Source organism: Primulina tabacum, chromosome 10 (assembly GCF_025594145.1).
Source record: "Primulina tabacum isolate GXHZ01 chromosome 10, ASM2559414v2, whole genome shotgun sequence".
NCBI lineage: Eukaryota > Viridiplantae > Streptophyta > Magnoliopsida > Lamiales > Gesneriaceae > Primulina > Primulina tabacum.
The window spans coordinates 39399893-39417485 of NC_134559.1; the positions used below are offsets into that span (position 1 = coordinate 39399893).

At 43.5% G+C, this 17593-nt stretch overlaps 18 non-coding genes and 4 pseudogenes across 18 annotated transcripts; all 22 read left to right on the forward strand.

The window, feature by feature from the left end:
- The first annotated feature begins 626 nt into the window (after positions 1–626).
- On the forward strand, positions 627–744 carry LOC142508635 (5S ribosomal RNA). The gene has a single exon (XR_012806842.1). It is a non-coding gene; the product is annotated as a 5S ribosomal RNA (ribosomal RNA).
- Positions 745–1425: 681 nt separating this feature from the next.
- Positions 1426–1548, forward strand: LOC142508815 (5S ribosomal RNA). Its single transcript, XR_012807018.1, has one exon. It is a non-coding gene; the product is annotated as a 5S ribosomal RNA (ribosomal RNA).
- A 683-nt stretch (positions 1549–2231) lies between these two features.
- On the forward strand, positions 2232–2350 carry LOC142511714 (5S ribosomal RNA; annotated as a pseudogene).
- A 485-nt stretch (positions 2351–2835) lies between these two features.
- On the forward strand, positions 2836–2954 carry LOC142517153 (5S ribosomal RNA). Its single transcript, XR_012812914.1, has one exon. It is a non-coding gene; the product is annotated as a 5S ribosomal RNA (ribosomal RNA).
- A 680-nt stretch (positions 2955–3634) lies between these two features.
- LOC142509644 (5S ribosomal RNA) lies at positions 3635–3754 on the forward strand. Its single transcript, XR_012807809.1, has one exon. It is a non-coding gene; the product is annotated as a 5S ribosomal RNA (ribosomal RNA).
- Positions 3755–4434: 680 nt separating this feature from the next.
- LOC142507235 (5S ribosomal RNA) lies at positions 4435–4554 on the forward strand. Its single transcript, XR_012805496.1, has one exon. It is a non-coding gene; the product is annotated as a 5S ribosomal RNA (ribosomal RNA).
- A 682-nt stretch (positions 4555–5236) lies between these two features.
- LOC142506333 (5S ribosomal RNA) lies at positions 5237–5355 on the forward strand. The gene has a single exon (XR_012804628.1). It is a non-coding gene; the product is annotated as a 5S ribosomal RNA (ribosomal RNA).
- Positions 5356–6035: 680 nt separating this feature from the next.
- On the forward strand, positions 6036–6158 carry LOC142511943 (5S ribosomal RNA; annotated as a pseudogene).
- A 679-nt stretch (positions 6159–6837) lies between these two features.
- On the forward strand, positions 6838–6956 carry LOC142510867 (5S ribosomal RNA; annotated as a pseudogene).
- Positions 6957–7788: 832 nt separating this feature from the next.
- LOC142517245 (5S ribosomal RNA) lies at positions 7789–7907 on the forward strand. Its single transcript, XR_012813000.1, has one exon. It is a non-coding gene; the product is annotated as a 5S ribosomal RNA (ribosomal RNA).
- A 683-nt stretch (positions 7908–8590) lies between these two features.
- On the forward strand, positions 8591–8709 carry LOC142506646 (5S ribosomal RNA). The gene has a single exon (XR_012804932.1). It is a non-coding gene; the product is annotated as a 5S ribosomal RNA (ribosomal RNA).
- Positions 8710–9391: 682 nt separating this feature from the next.
- On the forward strand, positions 9392–9511 carry LOC142511797 (5S ribosomal RNA; annotated as a pseudogene).
- Positions 9512–10191: 680 nt separating this feature from the next.
- On the forward strand, positions 10192–10310 carry LOC142516593 (5S ribosomal RNA). The gene has a single exon (XR_012812379.1). It is a non-coding gene; the product is annotated as a 5S ribosomal RNA (ribosomal RNA).
- Positions 10311–10977: 667 nt separating this feature from the next.
- Positions 10978–11096, forward strand: LOC142508524 (5S ribosomal RNA). Its single transcript, XR_012806733.1, has one exon. It is a non-coding gene; the product is annotated as a 5S ribosomal RNA (ribosomal RNA).
- A 682-nt stretch (positions 11097–11778) lies between these two features.
- LOC142508146 (5S ribosomal RNA) lies at positions 11779–11900 on the forward strand. Its single transcript, XR_012806374.1, has one exon. It is a non-coding gene; the product is annotated as a 5S ribosomal RNA (ribosomal RNA).
- A 682-nt stretch (positions 11901–12582) lies between these two features.
- Positions 12583–12701, forward strand: LOC142516140 (5S ribosomal RNA). Its single transcript, XR_012811951.1, has one exon. It is a non-coding gene; the product is annotated as a 5S ribosomal RNA (ribosomal RNA).
- Positions 12702–13383: 682 nt separating this feature from the next.
- Positions 13384–13502, forward strand: LOC142517387 (5S ribosomal RNA). Its single transcript, XR_012813136.1, has one exon. It is a non-coding gene; the product is annotated as a 5S ribosomal RNA (ribosomal RNA).
- A 681-nt stretch (positions 13503–14183) lies between these two features.
- LOC142506349 (5S ribosomal RNA) lies at positions 14184–14302 on the forward strand. The gene has a single exon (XR_012804643.1). It is a non-coding gene; the product is annotated as a 5S ribosomal RNA (ribosomal RNA).
- Positions 14303–14985: 683 nt separating this feature from the next.
- LOC142506828 (5S ribosomal RNA) lies at positions 14986–15104 on the forward strand. The gene has a single exon (XR_012805104.1). It is a non-coding gene; the product is annotated as a 5S ribosomal RNA (ribosomal RNA).
- Positions 15105–15787: 683 nt separating this feature from the next.
- LOC142510187 (5S ribosomal RNA) lies at positions 15788–15905 on the forward strand. The gene has a single exon (XR_012808313.1). It is a non-coding gene; the product is annotated as a 5S ribosomal RNA (ribosomal RNA).
- A 682-nt stretch (positions 15906–16587) lies between these two features.
- On the forward strand, positions 16588–16706 carry LOC142517006 (5S ribosomal RNA). The gene has a single exon (XR_012812770.1). It is a non-coding gene; the product is annotated as a 5S ribosomal RNA (ribosomal RNA).
- A 683-nt stretch (positions 16707–17389) lies between these two features.
- LOC142517136 (5S ribosomal RNA) lies at positions 17390–17508 on the forward strand. Its single transcript, XR_012812894.1, has one exon. It is a non-coding gene; the product is annotated as a 5S ribosomal RNA (ribosomal RNA).
- The last annotated feature ends 85 nt before the right edge of the window (positions 17509–17593 follow it).

A 17593-nucleotide genomic window follows, 5' to 3' on the forward strand; every position in this document is an offset into this window, starting at 1 on the left:
TCATCTGACTCTCGATCAGGATAAGAGAAGAAATGTGAAATCAACGTAGCTCGGGCATTGCCGGATTTGTACAAAATTGTAGGCTAATTTGATTGTAAACGGGCAAACGAACGAGACTCATTCTCCGCAATGAGCTGGCGAGATTTTAGCCGAATTTTTTCTCTAAGACCCTCTAATTTGCGATTTTTCGCTTTTGTTAATCTTCCGTTTCCTCGAAAAATCCGCTTAGGAAGTATGAAATTCGATTCCGGTTCCATTTTATTGTATCCCAGGCATAATAATAGCTTTTCATTCGCTATTTTTTTCATCTTATTTTTTTTAATTTTCTGTGAACATTTAGCGATTTTTGTTGTCGTGAGCCGGTGCTGTGCGGAAGGGTATAACGCATATTACTCCGGAGACGGTTAACTCATTAAAAACAATTATTTCGGCTGTTTTATCCCTAATTTACGTAAACGGTCGCGACACGAGTACTTCCCAGGAAGGTTACCCATCCTAGCTCTGCCATCGCGCTAGAACGCGTAACTTCATGGTTCTGACTGGGCGAGAGCAGTGCCGCGTGTTGTCCATCGTCGCCTTCTCCACACGTACACTTGGGATATAAGAATAAACATCCATTCAATGTCAGGTGCGATCATACCAACACTAATGCACCGGATCCCATCAGAACTCCGAAGCTAAGCGTGCTTGGGCGAGAGCAGTAATAGGATGGGTGACCCCCTGGGAAGTCCTCGTTTGCACCCTTTTTCGTGTTTTTCTATTTTTGATTACTTGTTGACAGACGATTTTCGGCTCAAATCATCTGACTCTCGATCAGGACAAGAGAAGACATGTGAAATCAACGTAGCTCGGGCACTGCCGGATTTTGACCAAATTTTAGGCTAATTTGATTGTAAACGGGCAAACGAATGAGACTCATTACTCCGCAATGAGCTGGCGAGGTTTTAGCCGAATTCCTTCTCTAAGACCCTCTAATTTGAGATTTTCCGCTTCTGTTCAACTTCCGTGTTCTCGATAAATCCGCTTAGGAAGTCCGAAATTCGATTCCGGTTCCATTTTATCGTATCCCAGGCATAATAATAGCTTTACATTCGCTATTTTCTTCATCTTATTTTTTTTAATTTCTTTGAACATTTAGCGATTTTTGTTGTCGTGAGCCGGTGCTGTGCAGAAGGGTATGACGCATATTACTCCGGAGACGGTTAACTCATTAAAAACAATTATTTCAACTATTTTAGCCATAATTTACGTAAACGGTTGCAACACGAGGACTTCCCAGGGAGGTCACCCATCCTAGCTTTGCCATCGCGTCAGAACGCTTAACTTCATGGTTCTGATTGGGCGAGAGCAGTGCCGCGTGTTGTCCATCGCCGCCCGCTCCACACGTACTCGAGGGTAATAAGAATAAACATCCCACTAAATGTCGGGTGCGATCATACCAGCACTAATGCACCGGATCCCATCAGAACTTCGAAGTTAAGCGTGCTTGGGCTAGAGCAGTACTAGGATGAGTGACCGACCCCCTGGGAAGTCCTTGTGTTGCACCCATTTTCGTGTTTTTATATTTTTAATAACTTGTTGAAAGACGATTTTCGACTCAAATCATCTGAATTTTGATCGAGACCAAATAAGACATGTGAAATCAACGTAATTCGGGCACTGTCGGATTTGGACAAAATTTTAGCCTAATTTGATTGTAAACGGGCAAACGAACGAGACTCATTAATACGCAATGAGCTGGCAAGATTTTAGCCGAATTTCTTCTCTAAGACCCTCTAATTTCCGATTTTCCGCTTCTGTTAAGCTTCCGTTTCCTCGAAAAATCCGCTTAGTAAGTACGAAATTCGATTCCGATTTCATTTTATCGTATCCCAGTCATAATAATAGCTTTACATTCGCTATTTTCTTATTCTTATTTTTTTTTCAATTTTCTGGAAATATTTAGCGATTTTTGTTGTCATGAGCCGGTTCTGTGCGGAAGGGTATGACGCAGATTACTCCGGAGACGGTTAACTCATTAAAAACATTTATTTCAACTGTTTTATCCATATTTACATAAACGGTCGCGACACGAGGACTTCCAAGGAAGGTCAACCATCCTAGCTCGGCAATCGCGCCAGAACGCTTAACTTCATGGTTAGGATTGGACGAGTGCAGTGCCGCGTGTTGTCCATCGCCGCTTGCTCCACACGTACTCGAAGGATATAAGAATAAACATCCTACTCAATGTTGGGTTCGATCATACCAGCACTAATGCACCGTATCCCATCAAAACTCCGAAGTTAATCGTGCTTGGGCAAGAACAGTACTAGGATGGGTGACTCCCTGGGAAGTTCTCGTGTTGCACCATTTTTCGTGTTTTTCTATTTTTGATTACTTGTTGACAGAAGACTTTCGGCTCAAATCATCTGAATCCCGATCAGGACCAGAGAAGACATGTCAAAATCAACGTAGCTCCGGTTCCATTTTATCGTATCCCAAGCATAATACTAGCCTTACATTTGCTATTTTCTTCTTATTTTTTTTTTTATTTTCTGGGAACATTTAGCGATTTTTGTTATCGTGAGCCGGTTCTGTGCGGAAGGGTATGACGCAGATTACTCCGGAGACGGTTAACTATTTTAAAACAATTATTTCACCTGTTTTATCCATAATTTACGTAAACGGTCGCGACACGAGGTCTTCCCAGGGAGGTCACCCATCCTAGCTCTGCCATCGCGCCATAACGATTAACTTCATGGTTCTGATTGGGCGAGAGCAGTGCCAAGTGTTGTCCATCGCCCCCCGCTCCACACGTACTCGAGGGATATAAGAATAAACATCCCACTCAATGTCGGGTGCGATCATACCAGCACTAATGCACTGGATCCCATCAGAACTCCGAAGTTAAGCGTGTTTGGGCGAGAGCAGTACTAGGATGTGTGACCCCCTGGGAAGTTGTCGTGTTGCATCCCTTTTGGTGTTTTTATATTTTTGATTACTTGTTGACAGACGATTTTCGGCTCAAATCATCTGAATCTCGATCGGGACCAGATAAGACGTGAAATCAACGTAGCTCAGGAACTGCAGGATTTGGACAAAATTGTAGCCTAATTTGATTGTAAACGGGCAAACGAACGAGACTCATTAATCCGCAATGAGCTGGAGAGATTTTAGCCAAATTCCTTCTCTAAGACCCTCTAATTTGCGATTTTTCGCTTCTGTTAAGCTTCCGTTTCCTCGAGAAATCCACTTAGGTTGTCCGAAATTCGATTCCGGTTCCATTTTATCGTATCCCAGACATAATAATAGCTTTACATTAGCTATTTTCTTCTTCTTATTTTTTTCTATTTTCTGGGAACATTTAGCGATTTTTGTTGTCGTGAGCCGGTGCTGTGCGGAAGGGTATGACGCAGATTACTCCGGAGACGGTTAACTAATTAAAAACAATTATTTCGACTGTTTTAACCATAATTTACGTAAACGGTCGCGACACGAGGACTTCCCAGGGAGGTCACCCATCCTAGCTCTGCCATCGCGCCAGAACGCTTAACTTCATGGTTCTGATTGGGCGAGAACAGTGCCGCGTGTTGTCCATTCACGCCCGCTCCACACGTACTCGAGTGATATAAGAATAAACATCAAATTCAATGTCGGGTGCGATCATACCTGCACTAACGCACCGGAACCCATCAGAACTCCGAAGTTAAGCGTGCTTGGGAGAGAGCAGTAATAGGATGGGTGAACCCCTTGGGAAGTCCTCGTGTTGCATCCCTTTTCGTGTTTTTATATTTTTTATTACTTGTAGAAAGACAATTTTCGGCTCAAATCATCTGAATCTCGATCGGGACCAGATAAGACGTGAAATCAACGTACCTCGGGCACTGCCGGATTTGGACAAAATTGTAGCCTAATTTGATTGTAAACTGGCAAACGAACGAAACTCATTAATCCGCAATGAGCGGGTGAGATTTTAGCCGAATTCCTTCTCTAAGACCCTCTAATTTGCGATTTTCCGCTTCTGTTAAGCTTCTGTTTCCTCGAGAAATCCGCTTAGGAAGTCCGAAATTCAGTTTCGGTTTCCTTGTATCGTATCCCAGGCATAATAATAGCTTTACATTCGCTATTTTCTTATTCTTATTTTTTTCTATTTTCTGGAAACATCTAAAGATTTTTGTTGTTGTGAGTCGGTTCTGTGCGGAATGGTATGACGCAGATTACTCCGGAGACAGTTAACACATTAAAAACAATTATTTCGACTGTTTTAGCAATAATTTACGTAAACGGTCGCGACACGAGGACTTTCCTGTGAGGTCACCCATCCTAGCTCTTCAATCGCGTCAGAACGCTTAACTTCATTGTTCTGATTGGGCGAGAGCTGTGACGCGTGTTGTCCATCGCCGCCCGCTCCACACGTACTAGAGGGATATAGGAAATAACATCCCACTCAAAGTCGGGTGCGATCATACCAGCAATAATACACCGGATCCCATCAGAACTCCGAAGTTATGCCGTGCTTGGGCGAGAGCAGTACTTGGATGGGTGACTCCCTGGGAAGTCCTCGTGTTGCACCCCTTTTCGTGTTTTTCTATTTTTGATTGCTTGTTGACAGAAGATTTTCGGCTCAAATCATCCAACTCTCGATCAGGACCAGAGAATACATGTGAAATCAACGTAGCTCGGGCACTGCCGGATTTGGTCAAAATTGTAGGCTTATTTGATTGCAAACGGGCAAACGAACGAGACACATTAATCCGCAATGAGCTGGCGAGATTTTAGCCGAATTCCGTCTCTAAGACCCTCTAATTTGCGATTTTCCGTTTCTGTTAAGCTTCTGTTTCCTCGAAAAATCCGCTTAGTTAGGCCGAAATTCGATTCCGGTTTCATTTTATCGTATCCCAGACATAATAATAGCTTTACATTCGCTATTTTCTTATTCTTATTTTTTTCTATTTTCTGGAAACATTTAGCGATTTTTGTTGTCGTGAGCCGTTTCTGTGCGGAAGAGTATGACGCAGATTACTCCGGAAACGGTTAACTCATTAAAAACAATTATTTCAACTGTTTTAGCCATTATTTATGTAAACGGTCGCGACACGAGGACTTTCCAGGGAGGTCACCCATCCTAGCTCTGCTATCGCGCCAGAACGCTTAACTTCATTGTTCTGATTGGGCGAGAAAAGTGCCGCGTGTTGTCCATCGCCGCCCGCTCCACACATACTCGAGGGATATAAGAATAAACATCCCACTCAATTTCGGGTGCGATCATACCAGCACTTATACACCGGAACCCATAAGAACTCCAAAGTTAAGCGTGCTTGGGCGAGAGCAGTACTTTGATGGATGACCCCCTGGGAAGTACTCGTGTTGCATCCTTTTTCGTGTTTTTCTATTTTTGATTACTTGTTGACAGACGATTTTCGGCACAAATCATCTGACTATCGATAAGGACTAGAGAAGACATGTGAAATCAACGCAGCTCGAGCACTGCCGGATTTGGACAAAATTGTAGGCTAATTTGATTGTAAACGGGCAAACGAACGAGACACATTACTCCGCAATGAGCTGGCGAGATTTTAGCCGAATTCCTTCTCTAAGACCCTCTAATTTGCGAGTTTCGCTTCTGTTAAGCTTCCGTTTCCTCGAGAAATCCACTTAGGAAGTCTGAAATTCAATTCCAGTTCCATTTTATCGTATCTCAGGCATAATAATAGCTTTACATTCCCTATTTACTTCTTCTTATTTTTTTCTATTTTCTGGGAACATTTAGCGATTTTTGTTGTCGTGAGTCGGTGCTATGCGGAAGGGTATGACGCAGATTACACCGGAGACGGTTAACTCATTAAAAACAATTATTTCGACTGTTTTAGCCATAATTTACTTAAAAGGTCATGGCACGAGGACTTCCCAGGGACGTCACCCATCCTAGCTCTGCCATCGCGCCAAAACGCTTAACTTCATGGTTCTGATTGGGCGAGAGCAGTGCCGCGTGTTGTCCATCGTCGCCCGCTCCACACGTACTCTAGGATATAAGAATAAACATCCCACTAAATGTCGGGTGCGATCATACCAGCTATAATGCACCGGATTCCACCAGAACTCCGAAGTTAAGCGTGCTTGGGAGAGAGTAGTACTAGGATGGGTGACCGACCCCCTAGGAAGTCCTCGTGTTGTACCCCTTTTCGTGTTTTTCTATTTTGGATTACTTGTTGACAGACGATTTTCGGCTCAAATCCTCCGAATCTCGACCGGGACCAGATAAGACGTGAAATCAACGTAGCTCGAGCACTGCCGTATTTGGACAAAATTGTAGCCTAATTTGATTGTAAACGGGCAAACGAACGAGACTCATTCTTCGCAATGAGCTGGCGAGATTTTTGCCGAATTCCTTCTCTAAAACCCTCTAATTTGCCATTTTCCGATTCTGTTAAGCTTCCGTTTTCTCGAGAAATCCGCTCAGGAAGTCCGAAATTCGCTTCCGGTTTTATTTTATCGTATCCCAGACATAATAATAGCTTTACATTCCCTATTTTTTTATTCTTATTTTTTTTTCTATTTTCATGGAACATTTAGCGATTTTGTTGTCGTGAGCCGGTTCTGTGCATAAGGGTATGATGCAGATTACTCCGGAGTCGGTTAACTCATTAAAAACAATTATTTCGACTATTTTAGCCATAATTTATGTAAACGGTCGCGACGCGAGGACTTCCCATGGATTTCACCCATCCTAATTCTGCCATCGCACCAGAAAGCTTAACTTCATGGTTCTTATTGGGCGAGAGCAGTGCCGCGTGTTGTCCATCGTCGCCCGCTCCACACGTACTCGAGGGATATAAGAATAAACATCCACTCAATGTCGGTTGCGATCATACCAGCACTAATGCACCAGATCCCATCTGAACTCCGAAGTTAAGCTTGCTTCGGCGAGAGCAGTTCTAGGATGAGTGACCCCCTGGGAAGTCCTCGTGTTGCGCCCCTTTTCCTGTTTTTCTATTTTTGATTACTTGTTGACAGACGATTTTCGATTCAAATCATCTGAATCTCGATCGGGATCAGATAAGACATGTGAAATCGACGTAGCTCGGGCACTGCCGGATTTGGACAAAATTGTAGCCTAATTTGATTGTAAATGGGTAAACGAACGAGACTCATTACTCCGCAATGTGCTGGCGAGATTTTAGCTGATCTTCTTCTCTAAGACCCTCAAATTTACGATTTTCCGCTTCAGTTAAGCTTCCGTTACCTCGAGAAATCCGTTTAGGAAGTCCGAAATTCGTTTCCGGTTCCATTTTATCTTATCCCAGGCATAATAATAGTTGGCGAGCTTTTAGCCGAATTTCTTCTCTAAAACCCTCGAATTTGCGATTTTCCGCTTCTGTTAAGCTTCCGTTTCCTCGAGAAATCCGCTTAGGAAGTCTGAAATTCGATTCCGGTTCCATTTTATCTTATATCAGGCATAATAATAACTTTACATTCGCCATTTTTTTCTTCTTATTTTTTTTCTATTTTCTCGGAATATTTAGCGATTTTTGTTGTCGTGAGCCGGTTCTGTGCGGAAGGGTATGACCCAGATTACTCCGGAGACGGTTAACTCATTAAAATCAATTATGTCGACAGTTTTATCCATAATTTACGTAAACGGTCGCGACACGAGAATTTCCAAGGGAGGTCACCCATCCTAGCTCTGCCATCGCGCCAGAACGCTTAACTTCATGGTTCGGATTGGACGAGAGCAGTGCCGCGTGTTGTCCATCGCCGCCCGCTCCACACATACTCAAAGGATATAAGAATAAACATCCACTCAATCTCGGGTGCGATCCTACCAGCACTAATGCACCGGATCCCATCATAACTCCGAAGTTAAGCGTGCTTGGGCGAGAGCAGTACTAGGATTGGTGACCCCCTGGGAAGTCCTCGTGTTGCACCCCTTTTCGTGTTTTTCTATATATGATTACTTGTTGACGGACGATTTTGGGCTCAAATCATCTGAATCTCGATCGGGAACAGATAAGACATGTGAAATCAACGTAGCTCGGGCACTGCCGGATTTGGACAAAATTGTAGCCTAATTTGATTGTAAACGGGTAAACGAACGAGTCTCATTACTCCGCAATGAGCTGGCGAGATTTTAGCCGAATTTCTTCTCTAAAACCCTCTAATTTGCGATTTTCCGCTTTTGTTAAGCTTCCGTTTCCTCGAGAAATCCGCTTAGGAAGTCTGAAATTCGATTCCGGTTCCATTTTATCTTATCCCAGGCATACTAATAGCTTTACATTCGCTATTTTTTTCTTCTTATTTTTTTTCTATTTTCTTGGAATACTTAGCGATTTTTGTGATCGTGATCCGGTTCTGTGCAGAAGGGTATTACGTAGATTACTCCGGAGACGGTTAACTCATTAAAAACAATTATTTCGACTGTTTTATCCATAATTTATGTAAACGGTCGCGACACGAGTACTTCCCAGGGAGGTTACCCATCCTCGCTTTGCCATCGCGCCAGAACGCTTAACTTCATAGTTCTGATTGGACGAGAGCAGTGCCGCGTGTTGTCCATCGCCGCCCGCTCCACACATACTCGAAAGATATAAGAATAAACATCCCACTTAATGTCGGGTGCGATCATACCAGCACTAATGCACTGGATCCCATCAGAACTCCGAAGTTAAGCGTGCTTCGGCGAGAGCAGTACTAGGATGTGTGACCCCCTGAGAAGTCTTCGTGTTGCACCCCTTTTCGTGTTTTTCTATTTTTGATTACTTGTTGACAGACGATTTTCGGCTCAAATCATCTGAATCTCGATCGGGACCAGATAAGACATGTGAAATCAACGTAGCTAGGGCACTGCCGGATTTAGACAAAATTGTAGCCTAATTTGATTGTAAACGGGCAAACGAATGAGACTAATTACTCCGCAATGAGCTGGCGATATTTTAGCCGAATTCCTTCTCTAAGACCCTCTAATTTGTGATTTTCCGCTTCTGTTAAGCTTCCGTTTCCTCGAGAAATCCGCTTAGAAAGTTCGAAATTCGATTTCGGTTTCACTTTATCGTATCCCAGGCATAATAAAATCTTTACATTCGCTATTTTCTTCCTCCTATTTTTTTCCTATTTTCTGGGAACATTTAGCGATTTTTGTTGTCGTGAGCCGGTTCTGTGCGGAAGGGTATGACGCAGATTACTCCGGAGATGGTTAACTCATTAAAAATAATTATTTCGACTGTTTTATCCATAATTTACGTAACCGATCACGACACGAGGACTTCCCATGGAGGTCACCCATCCTAGCTCTGCCATTGCGCCCGAACGCTTAACTTCATGGTTCTGATTGGGCGAGAGCAGTGCCGCGTGTTGTCGATCGTCGCCTTCTCCACACGTACTCTTGGGATATAAGAATAAACATCCACTCAATGTCCGGTGCGATCATACCAGCACTAATTCACCGGATCTCATCAAAATTCCGTAGTTAAGCATGCCTTGGGCGAGAGCAGTACTAGGATGGGTGACCCCCTGGAAAGTCCTCGTGTTGCACCCCTTTTCTTGTTTTTCTATTTTTAATTACTTGTTGACAGACGATTTTCGGATCAAATCATCTGAATCTCAATCGGGACCTGATAAGACATGTCAAATCAACGTAGCTCGGGCACTGCCGGATTTGGACAAAATTGTAGCCTAATTTGATTGTAAACGGGCAAACGAACGAGACTCATTACTTCGCAATGAACTGGCGAGATTTTAGCCGAATTTCTTCTCTAAAACCCTCTAACTTGCGATTTTCCGCTTCTGTTAAGCTTCTATTTCCTCGATAAATCCGCTTAGGAAGTCCGAAATTCGATTCCGGTTCCATTTTATCTTATCCCAGGCATAATAATAGCTTTACATTCGCTATTTTCTTCTTCTTATTTTTTTCTATTTTCTGGGAATACTTAGCGATTTTTGTTGTCGTGAGCCGGTTCAGTGCAGAAGGGTATTACGTAAGTTACTCCGGAGAAGGTTAACTTATTAAAAACAATTATTTCGATTGTTTTATCCATAATTTACTAAACGGTCGCGACACGAGTACTTCCCAGGGAGGTTACCCATCCTAGCTCTGCCATAGCGCCAGAACGCTTAATTTCATGGTTCTGAATAGGCGAGAGCAGTGCCGCGTGTTGTCAATCGTCGCCTTCTCTACACGTACTCTTGGGATATAAGAATAAACATCCCCTCAAGGTCCGGTGCGATCATACCAGCACTAATGCACCGGATCGCATCAGAACTCCGAAGTTAAGCGTGCTTGGGCGAGAGCAGTACTAGGATGGATGACCCCCAAGGAAGTCCTCGTGTTGCACCCCTTTTCGTGTTTTTCTATTTTTGATTACTTGTTGACAGACGATTTTCGGCTCAAATCATCTGAATCTCGATCGGGACCTGATAAGACATGTGAAATCAACGTAGCTCGGGCACTGCCGGATTTGGACAAAATTGTAAACGGGCAAACGAACGAGACTCATTACTCCGCAATGAGCTGGAGAGATTTTAGCCGAATTTTTTCTCTAAGACCCTCTAATTTGCAATTTTCCGCTTCTGTTAAGCTTCCGTTTTCTCGAGAAATCCGCTTAGGAAGTTAGAAATTCGATTTCGGTTCCACTTTATCGTATCCCAAGCATTATAAAAGCTTTACATTCGCTATTTTCTTCTTCTTATTTTTCTCGTATTTTCTGGCAACATTTAGCGATTTTTGTTGTCGTGAGCCGGTTCTGTGCAGAAGGGTATTACGTAGATTACTCCGGAGACGGTTAACTCATTAAAAACAATTATTTCGAATGTTTTATCCATAATTTACGTAAACGGTCGCGACACGAGGACTTTCCAGGGAGGTCACCCATCCTAGCTCTGCCTTCGCGCCAGAACACTTAACTTCATGGTTCTGATTGGACGAGAGCAGTGCCGCGTGTTGTCCATCGCCGCCCGCTCCACACATACTCGAAGTATATAAGAATAAACATCCCACTCAATATCGGGTGCGATCATACCAGCACTACTGCACTGGATCCCATCAGAACTCCGACGTTAAGCGTGCTTGGGCGAGAGCAGTACTAGGATGTGTGACCCCCTGGGAAGTCTTCGTGTTGAACCCCTTTTCGTGTTTTTCTATTTTTGAATACTTGTTGATAGACGATTTTTGGCTCAAATCATCTTAATCTCGATCGTGACCAAATAAGACATGTGAAATCAACGTAGCTCGGGCACTGCCGGATTTGGAAAAAATTGTAGCCTAATTAGATTGTAAACGGGTAAACGAACGAAACTCATTACTCCGCAATGAGTTTGCGATATTTTAGCCAAATTCCTTCTCTAAGACCCTCTAATTTGCGATTTTCCTCCTCTGTTAAGCTTCCGTTTCCTCGAGAAATCCACTTAGGAAGTTCGAAATTCGATTTCGGTTCCACTTTATCGTATCCCAGGCATAATAAAAGCTTTAAATTCGCTATTTTCTTCTTCTTATTTTTTTCCTATTTTCTGGGAACATTTAGCGATTTTCGTTGTCGTGAGCCGGTTCTGTGCGGAAGGGTATTACGTAGATTACTCCGGAGACGGTTAACTCATTAAAAACAATTATGTCGACTGTTTTATCCATAATTTACGTAAACGGTCGCGACACGAGTACTTCCCAGGGAGGTTACCCATCCTAGCTCTGCCATCGCGCCAGAACACTTAATTTCATGGTTTTGATTGGGCGAGAGCAGTGCCGTGTGTTGTCCATCGTCGCCTTCTCCACACGTACTTTTGGGAGATAAGAATAAACATCCACTCAATGTCCGGTGCGATAATACCAGCATTAATTCACCGGATCCCATCAGAACTCCGAAGTTAAGCGTGCTTGGACGAGAGCAGTACTAGGATGGGTGACCCCCTGGGACCCAGTCCTCGTGTTGCACCCCTTTTCGTGTTTTTCTATTTTTGATTACTTGTTGACAGACGATTTTCGGCTCAAATCATCTGAATCTCGATCGGGACCTGATAAGACATGTGAAATCAACGTAGCTCGGGCACTGCCGGATTTGCACAAAATTGTAGCCTAATTTGATTGTAAACGGGCAAACGAACGAGACTCCTTACTCCGCAATGAGCTGGCGAGATTTTAGCCGAATTCATTCTCTAAGACCCTCTAATTTGCGATTTTCCGCTTCTGTTAAGCTTCCGTTTCCTCGATAAATCCGCTTAGGAAGTCCGAAATTCGATTCCAGTTCCACTTTATCTTATCCCAGGCAAAATAATAGCTTTACATTCGCTATTTTCTTCCTCCTATTTTTTTCCTATTTTCTGGGAACGTTTAGCGATTTTTGTTGTCGTGAGCCGGTTCTGTGCGGAAGGGTATGACGCAGATTACTCCGGAGATGGTTAACTCATTAAAAATAATTATTTCGACTGTTTTATCCATAATTTACGTAAACGATCGCGACACGAGGACTTCCCATGGAGGTCACCCATCCTAGCTCTGCCATTGCGCCAGAACGCTTAACTTCATGGTTCTGATTGGGCGAGAGCAGTGCCGCGTGTTGTCCATCGTCGCCTTCTCCACACGTACTCTTGGGATATAAGAATAAACATCCACTCAATGTCCGGTGCGATCATACCAGCACTAATTCACCGGATCCCATCAGAATTCCGAAGTTAAGCGTGCTTGGGCGAGAGCATTACTAGGATGGGTGACCCCCTGGGAAGTCCTCGTGTTGCACCCCTTTTCGTGTTTTTCTATTTTTGATTACTTGTTGACAGACTATTTTCGGCTCAAATCATCTGAATCTAAATCGTGACCATATAAGACATGTGAAATCAACGTAGCTCGGGCACTGCGGATTTCGACAAAATTGTAGCCTAATTTGATTGTAAACGGGCAAACGAACGAGGCTCATTACTCCGCAATGAGATGGAGAGATTTTAGCCGAATTTCTTCTCTAAGACCCTCTAATTTGATATTTTCCGCTTCTGTTAAGCTTCCGTTTCCTCGAGAAATCCGCTTAGTAAGTTAGAATTTCGATTTCGGTTCCACTTTATCATATCCCAGACATAATAAAAACTTTACATTCGCTATTTTCTTCTTCTTACTTTTTTCTTATTTTCTGGGAACATTTAGCGATTTTTGTTGTCGTGAGCCGGTTCTGTGCAGAAGGGTATTACGTAGATTACTCCGGAGACGGTTAACTCATTAAAAACAATTATTTCGAATTTTTTATCCATAATTTACGTAAACAGTCGCGACACGAGGACTTCACAGAGAGGTCACCCATCTTAGCTCTGCCATCGCGTCAGAACGCTTAACTTCGTGGTTCTGATTGGACGAGAGCAGTGCCGCGTGTTGTCCCTCGCCGCCCGCTCCACACATACTCGAAGGATATAAGAATAAACATCCCACTCAATGTCGGGTGCAATCATACCAGCACAAATGCACTGGATCCCATCAGAACTCCGAAGTTAAGCGTGCTTGGGCGAGAGCAGTACTAGGATGTGTGACCCCCTGGGAAGTCTTCGTGTTGCAATCTTTTCGTGTTTTTCTAATTTTGATTACTTGTTGACAGACGATTTTTGGCTCAAATCATCTGAATCTCGATCGCGACCAAATAAGACACGTGAAATCAACGTAGCTCGGGGACTGCCGGATTTGGACAAAATTGTAGCCTAATTAGATTGTAAATGGGCAAACGAACGAGACTCATTACTCCACAATGAGCTGGCAAGATTTTAGCCGAATTCCTTCTCTAAGACTTTCTAATTTGCGATTTTCCGCTTCTGTTAAGCTTCCGTTTCCTCGAGAAATCCGCTTAGCAAGTTCGAAATTCGATTTCGGTTCCACTTTATCGTACCCCAAGCATAATAAAAGCTTTACATTCGCTATTTTCTTCTTCTTATTTTTTTCCTATTTTCTGGAACATTTATCGATTTTTGTTGTCGTGAGCCGGTTCTGTGCGGAAGGATATGACCCAGATTACTCCGGAGACGGTTAACTCATTAAAAACAATTATTTCGAATGTTTTATCCATAATTTACGTAAACGGTCGCGACACGAGGTCTTCCCAGGGAGGTCACCGATCCTAGCTCTGCCATCGCGCCAGAACGCTTAACTTCATAGTTCTGATTGGACGAGAGCAGTGCCGCGTGTTGTCCATCGCCGCCCGCTCCACACATACTCGAAGGATATAAGAATAAACATCCCACTTAATCTCGGGTGCGATCATACTAGCACTAATGCACTGGATCCCATCAGAACTCCGAAGTTAAGCGTGCTTCGGCGAGAGCAGTACTAGGATGTGTGACCCCCTGAGAAGTCTTCGTGTTGCACCCCTTTTCGTGTTTTTCTATTTTTGAATACTTGTTGACAGACGATTTTCGGCTCAAATCATCTGAATCTCAATCGTGACCATATAAGACATGTGAAATCAGCCTAGCTCGGGCACTGCCGGATTTGGACAAAATTGTAGCCAAATTAGATTGTAAACGGGCAAACGAATGAAACTCATTACTCTGTAATGAGCTTGCGAGATTTTAGCCAAATTCCTTCTCTAAGGCCCTCAAATTTACGATTTTCCATTTCTGTTAAGCTTTTGTTTTCTCGAGAAATCCGCTTAGGAAGTTCGAAATTCGATTTCGGTTCCACTTTATCGTATCTCAGGCATAATAAAAGCTTTACATTCGCCATTTTCTTCTTCTTATTTTTTTCCTATTTTCTGGGGACATTTAGCGATTTTTGTTGTCGTGAGCCGGTTCTGTGCGGAAGGGTATGACCCAGATTACTCCGGATACGATTAACTCATTAAAAACAATTATTTAGAATGTTTTATCTATAATTTACGTAAACGATCGCTACACGAGGACTTCCCAGGGAGGTCACCCATCCTAGCTCTGCCATCGCACCAGAACTCTTAACTTCATGGTTCTGATTGGACGAGAGCAGTGCCGCGTGTTGTCCATCGTCGCCCGCTCCACACATACTCGAAGGATATAAGAATAAACATCCCACTCAATGTCGGGTGCGATCATACCAGCACTAATGCACTGGATCCCATCAGAACTCCGAAGTTGAGCGTGCTTGGGCGAGAGCAGTACTAGGATGTGTGACCCCCTGGGAAGTCATCGTGTTGCACCCCTTTTCGTGTTTTTCTATTTTTGAATACTTGTTGACAGAATATTTTTGGCTCAAATCATCTGAATCTCGATCGTGACCAGATAAGACATATGAAATCAACCTAGCTCGGGCACTGCCGGATTTGGACAAAATTGTAGCCTATTTAGATTGTAAACGGGCAAACGAACGAAACTCATTACTCCGCAATGAGCTTGCGAGATTTTAGCCAAATTCCTTCTCTAAGACCCTCTAATTTGAGATTTTCCGCTTCTATTAAGCTTCCGTTTCCTCGAGAAATCTGCTTAGAAAGTCCGAAACTCGATTTAGGTTCCACTTTATCGTATCCCAGGCATAATAAAAGCTTTACATTCGCTATTTTCTTCTTCTTATTTTTTTCCTATTTTCTGGGAACATTTAACGATTTTTGTTGTCGTGAGCCGGTTCTGTGCGGAAGGGTATGACGCCGATTACTCCGGAAACGGTTAACTCGTTAAAGACAATTATTTCGACTGTTTTATCCATAATTTACGAAAATGGTCGCGACACGAGGACTTCCTAGGGATGTCACCCATCCTAGCTGTGCCATCGCGCCAGAACGCTTAACTTCATGGTTCTGATTGGGCGAGAGCAGTGCCGCGTGTTGTCCATCGCCGCCCGCCACACACGTACGCGAGGGATATAAGAATAAACATCCCACTCAACGTCGGGTGCGATCATACCAGTACTAATGAATCGGATCCCATCATAACTCCGAAATTAAGCGTGCTTGGGCGAGAGCAGTACTAGGATGGGTGACCCCTGGGAAGTCCTTGTGTTGCACCTCTTTTCGTGTTTTTCTATTTTGATTACTTGTTGACAGACGATTTTCGGCTCAAATCATCTGAATCTCGATCGGGACCAGATAAGACATGTGAAATCAACGTAGCTCGGGCACTGCAGGATTTGGAAAAAATTGCAGCCTAATTTGATTGTAAACTAGCAAACGAAGGAGATTCATTACTCTGCAATGAGCTGACGAGATTTTAGTCGAATTCCTTCTCTAAGACCCTCTAATTTGCGATTTTCCACTTCTGTTAAGCTTCCGTTTCCTCGAGAAATCCTCTTAGGAAGTTCGAAATTCGATTTCGGTTCCATTTTATCGTATCCCAGACATAATAATAGCTCTACATTCGCTATTTTCTTCTTCTTATTTTTTTCCTATTTTCTGGGAACATTTAGCGATTTTTGTTGTCGCGAACCGGTTTTGTTCGGAAGGGTATGACGCAGATTACTCCGGAGACGGTTAACTCATTAAAAACAATTATGTCGACTGTTTTATCCATAATTTACGTAAACGATCGCGACACGAAGACCTCCCAGGGAGGTCACCCATCCTAGCTCTGCCATCGCGCCAGAACGCTTAACTTCATGGTTCTGATTGGGCGAGAGCAGTGCCGCGTGTTGTCCATCGCCGTCCGCTCCACACGTACGCGAGGGATATAAGAATAAACATCCGACTCAATGTCGGGTGCGATCATACCAGCACTAATTCACCGGATCTCATCAGAACTCCGAAGTTAAGCGTGCTCGGGCGAGAGCAGAACTAGGATGGGTGACCCCCTGGAAAGTCCTCGTGTTGCACCCCTTTTCGTGTTTTTCTATTTCTGATTACTTGATGACAGACGATTTTGGGATCAAATCATCTGAATCTCGATCGTGATCAGATAAGACATGTGAAATCAATGTAGCTCGGGCACTGCCGGATTTGGACAAAATTGTAGCCTAATTAGATTGTAAATGGGCAAACGAACGAGACTCATTATTCCGCAATGAGCTGGCGAGATTTTAGCCGAATTCCTTCTCTAAGACCCTCTAATTTGCGATTTTCCGCTTCTGTTAAGCTTCCGTTTCCTCGAAAAATCCGCTTACATAGTCCAAAATTCATTTCCGGTTTCATTTTATCGTATCCCAGGCATAATAATAGATTTACATTCGCTATTTTCTTATTCTTATTTTTTTTTCAATTTTCTGGGAACATTTAATGATTTTTGTTGTCGTGAGCCGGTTCTGTGCGGAAGGGTATGACGCAGATTACTCCGGAGATGGTTAACTCATTAAAAACAATTATTTCAACTGTTTAGCCATAATTTACGTAAACGATCGCGACACGAGTACTTCCCACGGAGGTCACCCATCCTAGCTCTGCCATCGCGCCAGAACGCTTAACTTCATGGTTCTGATTGGGCGAGAGCAGTGCCGCATGATGTCCATCGCCGCCCGCTCCACACGTACTCGAGGGATATAAGAATAAACATCCCACTCAATGTCGGGTGCAATCATACCAGCACTAATGCTCCGGATCCCATCAGAACACCGAAGTAAAGCGTGCTTGGGCGAGAGCAGTAAGAGGATGGGTGACCCCCTGCGAAGTCCTCGTGTTGCACCCCTTTTCGTGTTTTTCTATTTTTGATTACTTGTTGACAGACGATTTTCGGCTCAAATCATTTGAATCTCGATCGGGACCAGATAAGA